The following is a 14,670-nucleotide window of genomic DNA, read 5'->3' as shown; positions in this document are numbered from 1 at the left end:
AGAACAAATCATTCTATTCATTAAGAGAATGCAACTATATATCTATCCTAACCACTTTGAATACACAGATACAAAATGGACATTCATCTGTATACACTATTTTTTCTAAGTTCCGTTATTGAATATTATAGGTGTGTAAACTCAGCAAAATATTCAGATGAGTTTTCTATCCCTTCTATATCTCAGGCTCTTATCTAGTACTAGGCCATGGCACTTAACATAGCCCCATCTATGTCCCCATGATTGTAGATGCCAGTTGGAGTCTGGGAATGGTTCCTTGCTACAAAATTGACTTTTTACTGCCAGAGCTCTCAAAAGTCTGTTTATTGGATGGGTGGGGAGGTGGGAATAGTTGAGTCCTCCTTATGTCTGCAGACCAGGTCTCATCTATAGCAAGATAAGCCCAGAAATGGAAAGTAAGCAGTTAGGAGTACTCCTAGCACCAGATGTAGCTGTGACACTTTCGGTTGTTGGGTACTCTAGGGGTAGCTCCAGGAGACTCTTGAAACTTGGTGGCTGGAACCAAGGAAACTCTTCAGGGACTTTCTGTTGAAGCTGAAAGACTTCTCTCATTTAGTAGGGTAGAGGCTGGTGTGAGTATTAGCTATGCCTTGGTCTAGAATGGATGGGAAGTAAAAAGTATAGTTGCTGTAGATCAGCTGGGAAGTACTGCTTTTGGCATTCCAAACCTGCAAGAAAGTTCCTGGAAAAAAAAAACAAAAACAAAAAAACCAGAAAACCAAAACCGAGATTTTCTGAGGAGATGTTGATGGGATTTTAGATTTGGCATAGGATATTGAGAAGTTTAGTGAGTACAATGATGAGAGCCCAAAGAAAATTCAGGATATCCTGGGAGAATTTGAAAGAGGAAGGTGTGTTGTTTGGTATGGGAATTTCAGCAGTACTTCAAACTTTGTAGCGGAGGACATGAGGATGTCCTGTAGTCAGGTGTGGGAAGCCCAGGGTAAAGCTTGATGAAGGTAGAAAATGATACTTGAGGTTCCACGAGGACTTTCTGCCTTCCTGGTGAAGGACAAAGGGAAGAGTGGGCTCAGGGTATGTGTCAGTGAGTGATTTATTTGGGAGATTTGGAGTAAACCGTGGATATGTGTAGAGTAGAGACCACACCATTTCAGGGACTGGCCAAAGGGAAGCAGTGAGCATTGGCCACAAGGATGGTAGGGCTCACAGTTGAGGCCAAAGGGAAAAATGGGGTTCTATACTGGGAGCTAGAGGGGAACCATGAGACTTCACAGATGAGAGCCAAGGCCTTGGAGTCCTGGTCAGGAGGAGGTTTCAGTTTTGTAAAATCCTTGTGTTACCAAGGTGTTTTTAGAAAAGGAAGTTAATATCTCTTCCCCTGTCCACTTAAACCTTGCCTCTCAGTGCCAGACCCTTCTATTTTCTCCTTCCCAGCCCTCTAGATGCAAGTACAGTTGTGCCTGAGCTGTAGGCACATACAAGGGGGTCTGTAGCCCCAACCTTCTCAGGGTGATTCCTGGTGGCTTTTCCAGCTTGTTCCCTTGGCTGTCCAGGTGGTGAAGGATGTCCTTATCTATCTCTGTGGCATGCTGTGATGCTCTTCATCTTGGTACCTATGCCTTTCCTCCTTCCCTGCCCTGCCCTTGCTCTGCCAAGACCCATTATATCATTCAAGACCTGGTGGGAGTTCTGTCTTTCTGAGGAAACTTGGTGTGACCTTATGTACCCTCCTCACCCTCTCTGCAGCTTGTAGCATTTGCTGTGGTCCTCATTTGCTCTTGACTTGCATGATAGTGGTGCCAGCTCTTATGTTTTGACCTAGAAGCAGGGTCTGTGAGGTTCAGCATTATTATTATTATTTCTGGCTGGGTACAGTGGGCTTTATTGATGGTGTGCAATGGCAGCGAGCCAGGACTCCTGAGGCCCCTCTCCTTCTAGGGGGCCTGGATTGGAAGCTGTGAGGGGGAGATTCTCAGTGTTGGAGCAGAGTAGGGCAGTGACTTCTACAGTGTGGCCTCTCCATCCCTCTGGTCTCTCTGGGCTGTGGTGGGGGGGGGCACTTACTCCTTGGGGGCTGTGTGGACTATGAGGTCGACCACCCTGTTGCTGTAGACAAACTCATTGTCATACCAGGAAATGAGTTTGACAAAGTGGTCATTCAGGGTGATGCCAGCCTGTGTCAAAGGTAGAAGAGTGAGTGTCACTGTTGAAGTTGCAAGACACAACCTGGTCTTCAGTATAGCCCAGGATGCCTTTGAGGGGACTATCTGACCCCTGCTTCACCACCTTCTTGATGTCATCATATTTAGCTGCTTTTTGTAGGTGGCAGGTCCGATCCACCACTGACACACTAGGAGTGGGCACACGAAAGGTCATGCCTGTGAGCTTCCTGTTCAGCTCTGGGATGACCTTGCCCATGGCCTTGGAAACACCAGTGGATGCAGGGATGATATTCAGGGCAGCCCCTGGCCATCATGCCACAGCTTCCCAGAGGGGCCATCCACAGTCTTCTGGATGGCTGTGATGGTGTGGACTGTGGTCAGGAGTCCCTCCACGATGCTAAAGTGGTCATGGATGACCTTGGCCAGCTGGGCTAAGTAGTTGGTGGTACAGGGAGTGTTGCTGACAACTCAAGGGAGTTGTCATACTTCTTGTAATTCATACCCATTGCAAACATGGGGGCATTGGCAGAAGGGGCAGAGATGATGACCTTTTTGGCACCACCCTTCAGGTGAGCCCCAGTCTTCTCCATGGTGGTGAAGATACCAGTGGACTGTACCACATACTCAGTGCCAGCATCACCCCACTTGATTTTGGCGGGATCTCGCTCTTGGAAGATGGTGATGTCCTTTCTGTTGATGACGAGCTTCCTGTTCTCAGCCTTGATAGTGCCATGGAACTTGCAATGAGCAGAATCATACTGGAACATGTAGGCCATGTTCCAGTATAATTCTGAACATGAGGTCATTGATGGGTACAACATCCACCTTACCAGAGTTAAAAGCAGCCCTGGTGACCAGGCGTCCAATATAGCCAAATCCATTCACTCTGACCTTCACCATCTTGTCTGTATCGCTGCTGGCTGCATGGGAAGAATGGCTGTTGGCGGATGCATAGGAGCAGAGAGCTGGTTCAGCATTATTGCTTGCACAACATGAGGCCAGTGCCTAGAGTAGTGGTGGCAAACTTAAGGCCTGTGTTCTACAGTGGGCTGTTTGCATCATTGAAAACCCTAAAAGATTTGCCATCATTAGCCTAGAGGCCTAGAGGATATGTCAAGCTGCTCGCCTTGCTATGACAGCTCCTCTTGCCTTCCCCTTTGCAGATTAGTACATCAGCAGAAGCTACCTACCCTGATGTTGAATGGGCAACTCCCTAAGGCTTGGACATAAGGGCCTGTCCCACACTGCTCTACAGGAGACCTGTGATGTCAGTAACTTGGGAGAACTCAGGGCTTCTCTCCTGGAACAGCAGGGTCTCCATATTTCCCATCATGCCAACTGTGTTTTCTGTCTGGGCCTTTCCCACTTGACCAGCACAGATGATATTGGAACAAGTGTGGTACTAGGTGCTTTCTGTGGCTGGATACTTCTAGGACTCCCATGTGACAGGCGTGTGTCACAGGTGAGGAAACAGAGGCTTATGTACAGCTGTATTACCAGCATTACTCCAGGCCAAATGCTGATCCCCATGCTGCCTGTTGAAGTGGGTGGTGGGTGCTGCTGAGCTCAGGAATCTGCTTCTCTCCCTTGTCCCAGCTTTGAGCTCATTTCAGAGCATACCCACTTCAGGGCTGTCTTCTTGGCAACCAAATTTCCCTTTTCTCTAGCTGGGCCCCAGGCCCAGCCCCAGTTCCCGCCACTCCCCCTCCCCGTCACTCCTCTTGGGACCTGGGGGGAATCCAGGCTGGTTTTATCTTGTGGGATACCCCTCCCCTACTTCTCCCTCCTTTCCTGTGTGGAGTTGATGCCATTCCCAGGCCGGTCTGAGATGTAGGAAAAGGGCTGTGGGATGAAAGGTGATATATAAATGTAAGGCGATGATTATTTATTTGACAGGGACAGCTGCCTGTGGTAAAGAATGTAATCTAGTAATCCGTTTGTGAAAATTGGATCTGAGGCTCAGCATGAAGCCTAAAACAGCAAAAGACCATTTCCCCTCCCTCCTCTGCCTGCTCCTACCCCCATCCACTGTGCTCTTACAAATTTATGGATCTTCCCACACACCTGCACATGTGGCCCTAGAAACTTGTACATGTGGCATACACAAGTTCTGTGTCCTGGTAGCATGTCTGTATATGTGTGCAGCACCCATACACATATACACTGTCTTATTGTTGCTTATTGTTAACATCTTACATAACCGTAGTATAAGTGTCAAAGCAAAGAAATTAACATCAGTACAATATTATTAGCCAAACCACAGATTTTATTTAGATTTAATCTCTTTACTCACTAATATCATTTTTACTCCAGGGTCCATTGTATTTAGCTGTCCTCTTTCCTTTGGCCCCTCCAGCTTGGCAGTTTCTTTGTCTTTCATGCCCTTGACTGTACTGAAGGGGACTGGTTCATTTCTTTGTGGATGGTGTCTCACTTTGGGTATGTCCCATATATTCTCAAGATTGGGGTGAGGCTACGTGTCCTGTACAGGACACTATATGGCTGTGTCTGAATCCTTCTGAATCCTTCTCAGTGCAAGGCCTCAAGGGGCACATGCCAACATGTTGAACTCTTGATGATGTTACCTTTGATTTTTTTGGAGGAAGAGATGACTCTACACTGTAAAGCTATAGTTTTTTCTTTGAAATTGAAAAGTGTTTAGGAGCAGGTATACTATACAGATACTCGTCCCTCAAATGTCTTAGCATGCCTGCAACATTTATTTTTGTGTTGTTTGACTAATGGTAATTTTGTTTCTGTCACTTCTCCTGAATTTATTAATTGGAATTCTCCTGGAAAACCTACTTTCATTTCTATATTTGTTCAATTAATAAAGTTATTTTTATCACTATAGACTCCATGTAGCATAATAAATGTGTAGATATGATACATAATACATATATTTATTCTATTCCATGGATTCTAGTTATAATTCAGTACTATATTCTGCTGCTCAAATTGCTCCAGCTGTAGCCATTGGGGCCTGCTTCAGTTTGATAGACATGCCACTATCCCTTTTGAGCATTCCTTTTTTCTGGCAGCACAAAAGGCTGCAAATTCATGTTGTTCCTGCCATAGCCCTAGTTACTTACCAGCATGCCTGGTTTCTTCTGCTTGAGAACGGTGTTTAGATGCTGAGATCCAGGCATGAGATGTGCTTGTTCCTGCTCTGGTGCCATTGCTTCTAGGCACTCTCAGAACAGAGCTAGGAAGTGTGCCAACTCATGTGTGCACACATATCTATATTTCTGCTCATACTGTTAGAATCATGAATTCATGCTGATTTTTATTTGCTTTCACCATGGCAGTTTTAGACTTGAGATGAACCTGGGAAATCAAGGTTCCTCACAGAGAGTGCAGAGACAGTGAGAAGGCTGGAGATCTGACTGAGATGACCTGGCCAGTCAGAGATTTGAGGCTAGAACTCAGGTCACTGGGTACCAGTGTAATGTCTCCCCATTGTGATGGGCATGGAAGACCCCAGGGGCATCATCTAGCTGTAGTGAGTTGAATAGTGGCATCCCCCCAGAAAATCATGTCATACCTTTGTAGATGTAATCATTTTAAGGTGAGTCATGTTGGGTTTGAGCAGACCCCAGGCTGATGATTGAGAGGGAAGTTTGGGCACAGAGATGAAGGAAGACATCTGTGAAGAAGGAAGCAGAGATGGGAGCAGTGCATTCTAAAAGATTGCCAGCCACCTCCAGAAGTAACAGAGTGAGGAAGAAGTCTCCCTGGTTCAGAGAGCATGGCCTTGTGAACACTCGATCTTGACCTTCAGCCTCTAGAACTAAGATGTGGATTTCTATGGTTAGAGGTACCCAGTTTGTGGTAGTTAGGAGCATGGCATGGTGGAATTGTTAGTGAGTATTGCTTCTTATCCTCTCTGCACTCTCTGCAGCTTCTCACAGGTTCAGCCCTCAGCTTCTGTACCCCTGGGACCCTGGCTGTGTCCTGGAAGTGAAAGAGATTCATTAACATGAGCCTGTCACCCAGGGCTTCCCTTTAGCTACTACATCTGGGTCAAATTCAGACCCTCAGATCTTGGATTGTGAATAATAACTGTAGTAATATTTATTCCTCTTTCTTGTTATCCCAGAACATTCATGTTATGAGGATAACCTGACTTGCAGGCTGCATTTCTTTGCCATTTTCTTGACTTCAAGTCTGTCATGTTGCCTCATTGCCTTGTGTAGCTAGCTCAAGGGTACCACCTGGAAAATGGTCCTCTTTGTTTTCATGCACCAAGTTCATTCCTAAGGTTCTTCTCACATGTTGCCATGAGTATACCACATGAGCAGCCACTCTGGGCATCCTTTGGTAGATGGCATGTTCGTTGTTTGGGCAGTGAGGTCCTCCAGTAGGACTGTGTTTGCCCTGGGTTCAGAGCTGGGGTCACTTCCACTTATCTTTGGCCTCTTGAGCTCATGCTGCTCTTTAAGCGTGGCTCAAGACTTCCATAACTAGGCCACCTCATGGTGCTCTTACTCAGTGCCCTTCACTTGGCTGCATCTGATTCAGCAAATGGTCTTTTTATGTCAACAAGTGTTGGATGCTTGCCTGAGGCTCCCCCGGGACAGCAGCCCTGCCCTTCACTTTTTTTTTTTTTAATGAATTTTCTTCTTTATGCTGGGGGAATGGGAACACTTTCTCAGTACCTCTTGCCCTCTTAGGGGAGAAGATTCCCAATTACATATGGGGATGTCGAGTCCCAGAAAAAGAGGATTCTTGCTGTTCACTTTGCCTTCCAGTAGCACATGCACATGAGGGCAGGCAAAGGTGGAGACTAGGTGGCTGAAGTATCCTAGCAGGCCAGGGTCACTGCGTCCTGTTTTCTCATCTCTGTCCAGATGGCTGGGGGGCGGGGGGAGGCATGGCTGGCATCAACCAAGGTGATGTATGCCCACCTGGGGTTCAAAGCAGAAAGGGCCCAGACCATTAGAACTGTCAGGCTGGGAAATCGGAAATGAAAAGGCTGTGTGATGGCCAGCAGAACCTCCTACCAGTACACTGTTCCAAGATCACCTGTGATGGGCTTTATTAACATGGCACAGGGGAGAGAGGCCTCTTGGCATGCTGGAGGGACAGATGGGCTACAGAGTCCTGCTGGCCCCTCAAGCAAGCCACAGGGCACTCAGGCTTGGCAGTGGCCTTCTAGTGCTAAGCTTTTGTAAGGCACAAATACGGAAACTTCTTCCTACTCCAATTAAGTGCCCCACGCAAGTCCCTTCTCCTCTTGGACCACAGACTCATCATTTGTAAAATGGAGAGATTGGATGAGAGCAGCCTGCAGGTCCCTCTCACCCTGAAATAGCCTAGGTTTATGACCTGTGGTTGTTACAGTTGTGGCAGACAAGACTGGGCTCCTGTGAGAGGGGTTGGAGCTCACTGGTAGAGGACATTTTCCTTCTGTGTCTCCCCCAAAGAGCTTTGGGCAGCTGAGGTGAAGAAGACTTCAAGGAGATGTTGGTCCCTGAACAGGCAAAGATTTTTCTTTCTGCCCAGTCCTTTGATGTTCTTTTTGTTATTTTCCATCTTCCATCATTCCATGAGGTATTTACTGAGCACCTACCTACTGTGTTAGGAAGAAATATGGACAGGACAGACAAGGTTATGGCTTTCATGGCACCTGAGGTCCGATGGAGGAAGACAGACATTAGCCCCATAACTGCACAAGTAATTAACTGAATTACCTAAGTTCAATTGCCCGTATGCACTCTGCCCTTCGTCTTTGGTCTCCTTTTTTGGTTCTGTCCACTTTCTTCCTCTTTCCTCCCTCTGTGTCCTTCTCCCACTCCTTTGTCTTTGTGGCCTTTTTTACCTTCTCAAGGCTGAGACCTTCCTGGGGTTGACATTTTTCTCAGGCTAGCAATGCACAACTACATAATGACCCCCATCTTGACCCTCAATTTTTAGAGGTCCCTGTGGAGGACAGTGTCCTGCTTAGTTGTGTTTCATCTCTTATCAGAGAACTTTGTGAATTGTGAACTTTGGAGTCCAACATTCTGGGTTTGTAGTAGATTGTGAGATTTAGTAGCTTGCACATGTCTTCTGCCATTCTTGAGCCTTTCCCATCTAGGATGCAGGCTTAACCACACCTACCTTGCAGCATTTTTTTTTTTTTTCCTTTTTCTTTTCTGGACATTAAGTGGGAAAATGTAAGTGTAAGGACCTTGATAGAACCTTGAATATAGTAGATGCTTCATTAAACCTGGCTTTCTCTCCTTTTGTGGTCTACTGTTTTCTAGTTTGGGCTGGAAATGGGAGTTCTGGCCTCCACAGTTCTTGCTTGGTCTGAAACCTAGGTGGGATGTGAGGAATTGCTGGGTAATGGGTGGTCAGCTATACTCCCTGCTTCAGGAAAAGGAATGGATTTTGAGCTAGGAGAGGCCAGGAGTATGCCCCTGGCTGGAAAGAATGTCAGGTGTCGTTTATGTCTCCCAAATGAAGCGTGGTGTGACATTTGCTGCTGTGACCTGTTAGGTGTTGGGGTCAGGGAGACCCTCACTGAGGAGTGAGGTGAACGGGCAGAAGGAACTTGGATCCTCCCACTGTTTGAGCACACTGTGCAAGCAGTTGCTCTGGGCATTGTTTGATGGAAGGCATGTGGTTCACTGCTTGGGCTGTGGGGCTCTCAGTAGAACTGTGTTTGCCTATCACTCCCTTCCTTCTCTGCCTCCATCTGAACCCCTAGGGCCTGGCTGTTCCCCACAGAGAGCATCTACTGGCCCAGACCCTGATGATCACTGTGTGCTGTGTGCACTGCCTGGTGCAAGGGGCTGTACATGGCTGTAAGCATTTAAAGGTGGCTCATATATCCAAGGAACTGAAATTTTAGTTCCTTTCTGTTAATAAACTTTTAAGTACAAGTGGCTACTCACACTGCTTGAGGTTGCCATGTTGGATGGTGCTGTTCTGGACAGATGGTTTTCCCTTAGTGTTGCATGCATTGGTGAACAACTTTGGTGTGAGATGTGTTGGCAGTGATTTGCTATTAGGGAGGCACTACTAAGCTGCACTTATGTTGTGCATGTATGTGGGGAGGCATATCTTGGCAGACTGCCCTTGAGAGTTGGATCGAACTACTATTAGAGACTGAGTGTGAGTCTGCATGGGGCATAGGAAGGAGGAGCACAGGACCCTTTAAATAGAGGCACAAAGGGCACACATTCCAGGATCACTGGCCTAGAGGCAGAATGGATTTTATAGATTTGAAGGAAACCTGTGAGATCATCTAGTCTACCCTGTTCATTTTAAAGATGTGGAAACCAAGGTTCCACATGGATGAGAGTATGGGCCTTCGACTTCAAAGACCTACTCTGTAAGGTGAGTATCATCGGCCTCATTTTCAGACAAGGAAATTGGAAATAGAAGCCATAGAAGTTTTTAGTGGGACCAGGCTTTGGTCCCCTGTCTGTTGAGAGTCACAGTGGACAGAGCCATGTCCACTGACCCTTGAGGCAACACCCCCACCAGGAGGGGGTTGTATTGCCTTTTACCTTCTTGGACTGGCATCAGAATCCTGGATATTTTTCTTGGGGCTTCAGTGTTAGTAGGGCCTCAGGTCCCACATGTGTGAGGCTGGGGCAGGCAGGGCTGTGATTCTGTCTGTGACTGCACTGGGGTGCTGCTCCAGTGTCTACAACATGTGGCCATGTTGCTGGGGAGCCCTTCTGTTTGTGAAATCCAGGGGTACCTCCCTGCCTGTGAAGGGCCAGGAGGGGAGAGGACCAAGTTCACATTCTATCCTTAAAAGAGCAATGTGCAGAGAAGACCTGTGTCTCCCTCCTTCCTCTCAAGCCCCAGCTGGGACTCTGCCCAGGCCCTCCCTCTGTCCAGCTGTTGTCCCCCCTCCCCCCTGCTCCCCACTGCTGCAGCTGTCCTGGCTCCATCAGTCTTGTCCAGGGCTGGGTAGAAGGAGGGGAATGAGGAAGAAGTGAAGCCTCTCTGCTCCTGCCTCTAAGGAGGTATTTCCAGTTGCTGAAGGAGGGGTCTCAGTGTGGTGTCTGCCCTTGGCTCCTAGGTAAATTGTGGGGCATTAGCAGCTTAACTTTCAGACTCTAGGAATATTTACTTCTTCATCTTCTTCAAAGTTGACTCCTGTGTTTGGTACTTCTTACTGTAATTTCCATGAATCTCCTGCCTGCCTGCCTAAGAGATAGGGGCTGAGGTTCCTTATGGTCTGTTGGGTTGACTTTGGTGAGGCTCTGTGTGTGATAGGGCCAGATTTCAGCATTTGAGCTGCAGAAAGTCCACTGTGTCTTGCCCAGCCTGGGAAGAGCTGAGTATTGCCAATCCTGGCATCATTATGGTCTGCAGTCAAATGTGTGCCTGACCTTATTCTTCCTTGTTTTGAAATTCAGTGTCATACTTGAAGGCTCTAGGAACTCAATTCTTCAAGAGCTCTAAGATGAGATGAAAAGAGGAAAGAAGTCCTGGCTAGACTTCAGCTTGCCCACCCATAGGAGGGAGGAGCATTGCCACCTGTCTCAGTCAAACAGGTACCAGCATCATGGCATAAATTGATCTGAGCCCTTTGGAGAAAAGACTAAGAAAGAATCATTCATTTTATTTTTCTTTAGTTTCCTTTAGTCCCAGTGCAGGACTGTATGGGTGTTAGCCAAATAATAGACATCAGTTTTCCAGACCTGGCTCAGAGTTAAAGACATGTGGTAAGCTTTTTAATAATTCAGATTCCTGGGCCCCCATCCCAGATCCTCTGAGTCTGAAACTGGGAACAGAGGCAGAAATCTGCATTTTGAAAAGCAATGCAGGTGATTTCAGTGCAAAGTGATTTGGGAAGGTCCAGCTCATACGCTTTGAGGGGAAATCTCCAGAGGACCAGATCTTCATAAGGGCTTGCTTTGCACAACACTTTCCTTCAAGGAGCAAATGTTTACTCCTTCACTGATTGACTGATGATTCACTCTGCCAGCCAGTGAAGTCTGCTGACTACCATGGTGTGCTGGACACACTCTAGGCAGAGGCAACAAGCAGAGGGATTTGTAGGTGGTGGTCCAGTTGGGAGTTGAGTCAGACAAGAATTACCCTGGCTAGGATTCAGCACAGAAGGTGCATATTAGACAGCCTCACTGAGCCCCTTTCAGTCCTGTTGGAGTTAGGGGCCTGCTTCAGAAAGAACCTTAGAAAATCACTGGCTATCCCTTGATTGTTACACAAGGTGCTGCTGATGCCTAGGGAGTTGAAGGGACCTGACTAAAGCCACTTAGTAAAAAACTGGCCATGAGGCCCTATGTGGTGGCATATACCTATAATCCCAGCACTTGAGAAATGGATAGAAGAGAATTGCTGTGAGTTTAAGGCCCGCTTAGGCTACATATTGACTTTAAGGGCAACCTGACCTACATAGTGAGACCCTTTCTCAAAACATAAAAAACAAAACAAATCCATAGAAAAACTGGTCATGAAACCCCAAATGGAGAGTGGAGTATCCAGACCCTAGAATTGGCACATGTGGCGTCAGTCTTAGTTTCAGTCATGTGAACAAAGACCAATCTCTTTGATACCTAGGTTTCTTGTGTGTAATATGAGGCCAGTATATTCACATTGCTTCTGATTCTTAGAATTACAGATATCCTATTCTAATGAGTACTAGTTTTTTTTTTTCTTCTATGCCATCTTATTTGGTTTCTTTAGAACAAACAGTATGTTTTAGGATTTTGAGAGTTTCTGAGCCTTCTTTCTAGCTGGGGGTTGCCTTAGTTAATGCCCATTCAAGGGCTTATTACAGCATGCCAAGTTCTAGACACTGCAGGAGAGACATGCTGCCCCTTTGTACCCCAGGCCTGTCCTAGCCTTGGGGAGCTAGCCCCCTCCTGTTCCTTTTAACTCAATACTCCCTGCACAGCTCCATGCAAATTGCCAGAACACTCAGAACGCCTGCTTTCTCAGTCAGGCTCTTCATCCAAGCCTTTGTCCTTCCGCTTGACATTAAACTCTGTCAACATTTTTTCCCAATGAAGTTCTTCCTCCCCCTGCAAGGTCTCCAGTCTCCAGCGGGCTGTGCTAGCCAGGGACACAATTGGATTGTAATTGTTAGCACTTCCTGGAGATCAGGTCCCTGAAGAGCTATAAAAGTCCAGGAGTGTTTCTGGCCACCTTTCCATGTGGCTTGTAATGTGCTGTCACATGCGTGCAGAATATGAGTGTGTACACATTGTGTTGTGTGTGTTCATGCATGTATGTGCATGTGTACATTAATATGTCAGTTGTGCATGTGCATGTATATATTCAGTTTAAAGGAAGCCCTCTTACTGCATTACCTGTGTTGCTAGTTTCTGGCTGCCAGTCTGAATTTCCTAAGTGGATTTTCTGATTCTAGGCTCTGGAAGGCTCCCCGCTCTGTACATAATTGGGCACAGAGCCTGTGTAGGGTGGATTTGGGTAATGGCTGGGCTGCATTCTTACCATTCTTTTCTCACAGGAAAAAAGCACATGGAAACAATCCTGGGGTGGGGCCTGCTTATAGGAGAGGGGCTGTCACTGCCTACCACTGGTTTCATATTTGGTCCTTCATGACCTTCTCCAGCCACCCCCTCCCTATGGCAGATGCTGTCAGCTGGGTGGCCTTAGGGCTGCACATGTCTCTGTGGTTTAATGCCATGAATGGCTGGGCTGTCCTCTTCCCATACTTGTTTGTTGGGATTTTGGCTCCGCTAAGGGGGGACTTCCTCTACAAACTCAGACATTGAACAGATTAAGGCAGCAATGAGTAACATTTCTCTCTTCCATTTCTTTCTTTCTTTTCTTCTTTTTAAAGTAAGGTAAGTGATAGAATTGAAATGTACAAGCCCAGCCATTAGGTATAAGTAAATTCCCTGCAGTTGGGAGTTCTGCTGGACTTGGGGTTTGATTTGGCTGCTTGGCTCAGACAGCTCTCTGAGGAGATTTTTCCTCCTCTAGCTCTCATCCCATGGGGATTCACAGCAGGAAATCACTCCCTAAGGAGTCTGATCAGATTGGAAACTATAGGGAAGAAAGTTGTTTTTGGTTTTCCAAGGTTCCACCTCTCTGTCAGTTTGCAGTAAGGCAGGTGCCACTTCACAGCTCACCCTGTCTGGCGATAGGGAGGCTTCTGTGGAATCCAGTTTCCTGCTTGTCTACCCTCTGACACTTACCTTTTCTATTGCCATTCTATGTTTGCCAAAAGGTTGCTTGATGCCACAGTGGGCTGGGATTAGGTAGCCCACCAGCCCTGCTTTCTGAAGGACCTGCAGAGGTCCTCTGATCTTCGAATGCTCCTGCCTCCCTGTACAAGCAGCCTCCCTCCTGTTCCTGAGGCCCCAGCAACAGACCTCAGGAAATGTGTTTTGGGAACCCAGAGAGCTGTCCTGTGGAGCTCAAGGTGGAAGGGGGCAGGATGTGGGTTGTGACATCAATTCAGATGTATAGGCAAGGCCATTGCTGCTCTGAGCTGCTTCTGCCTGGAAACTGGTCAGAGTCACTTTCTTTCTTCACACAGCACCAGAAGACAGGGACTCTGCAGCAACAGTGTCAATGACAGAATTGCAGGGGGTCCTGCACACAGTGCAGGGGAACTCCTGGATGATACGATGCCCTCCTCAGTGAGGAAAGCTGAATTTCCTTTGTGTGTGTACACACGCCGCCCCCCCCATCTGCAGATGATTGGTGACACTTTTACTTTGTGTTTGACCCTGTAACACTCCCACAAGGCCCTGAGTGAAGTAGAAATTTCTCACCTAGCCCTCATCACCATCTGCTTTTGGATTGTGCTAGTTTATTTCAGGGTCAGGAGTGGCTGGGCATTTTTAAAAAAAGTGCTATTATATAAATAATGCTGTCTAATCAGAATACAAATCAAAAGAATAAGGAGAAAGGCAAGGCCTCACAAACTGTCATCACGACAAATCAACTTTCCATTTTCCACAGCCTTCAGTCTGTATTTACTTGCAGATGTAATTTTTATGTTGTTGCAGTCATAATGTAGATAGGATTTTGCATATTGTTTGCTTTAATATTCTACCACAAGCTACATAATCATCACAATTGGATTTTTAAATCACTGCATAGTAATCATTGAGTTATTTATTAGCTTACCCACTTGTTTATTCAGTTTTGTTTAAATAATGCCAGAAACTACATTAATGTTTGCTGATAATTATACTGATATTAGATACATGTGTGGTGTCCATGTGTCTCCCCCGCCTTTTGTACTGTTTCCTTTGGACAATTCAAGAGGCTAGGCTTTCATTCTTTCCTAGGGTTACAGGAGATCTCCTTATAGGTTGTTAAATACCAGGCGGAAGTCAGGTGCCTGAGAGCAGCCCTAGATTTAGCTCAGACCATGGTCTATGTCTGTGCTCACAAACTGCCTGTGGACAGTCTGGTGGTGGAGACCCCATTTTAAAGGATTATAGCTCTGCATTTTGTTGTAGCTCTGGCTTTAAAGCCTGCTGACTTGGGTGCATAGGTAGTGTTTTTTCCTTGGTTAAGTAATTCCTAACTCCTCCAACCCAAAGCAAGAAAAATTAGTCTACCTGTTGCC

General features: G+C 46.6%; 1 protein-coding gene and 1 pseudogene across 1 annotated transcript in view; one reads left to right on the top strand and one right to left on the bottom strand.

The window, feature by feature from the left end:
- Positions 1–14,670, top strand: part of Tspan9 (tetraspanin 9) — a 230,643-nt gene that overhangs the window by 82,521 nt on the left and 133,452 nt on the right. The window lies entirely within an intron of this gene.
- LOC101571214 lies at positions 2,043–3,044 on the bottom strand (annotated as a pseudogene).

Source organism: Octodon degus, unplaced genomic scaffold (assembly GCF_000260255.1).
Source record: "Octodon degus isolate 3935 unplaced genomic scaffold, OctDeg1.0 scaffold00355, whole genome shotgun sequence".
Classification (NCBI taxonomy): Eukaryota; Metazoa; Chordata; class Mammalia; order Rodentia; family Octodontidae; genus Octodon; species Octodon degus.
The sequence above is the reverse complement of the archived record's forward strand: the minus strand, read 5'-3'. Positions and strand labels throughout refer to the sequence as shown.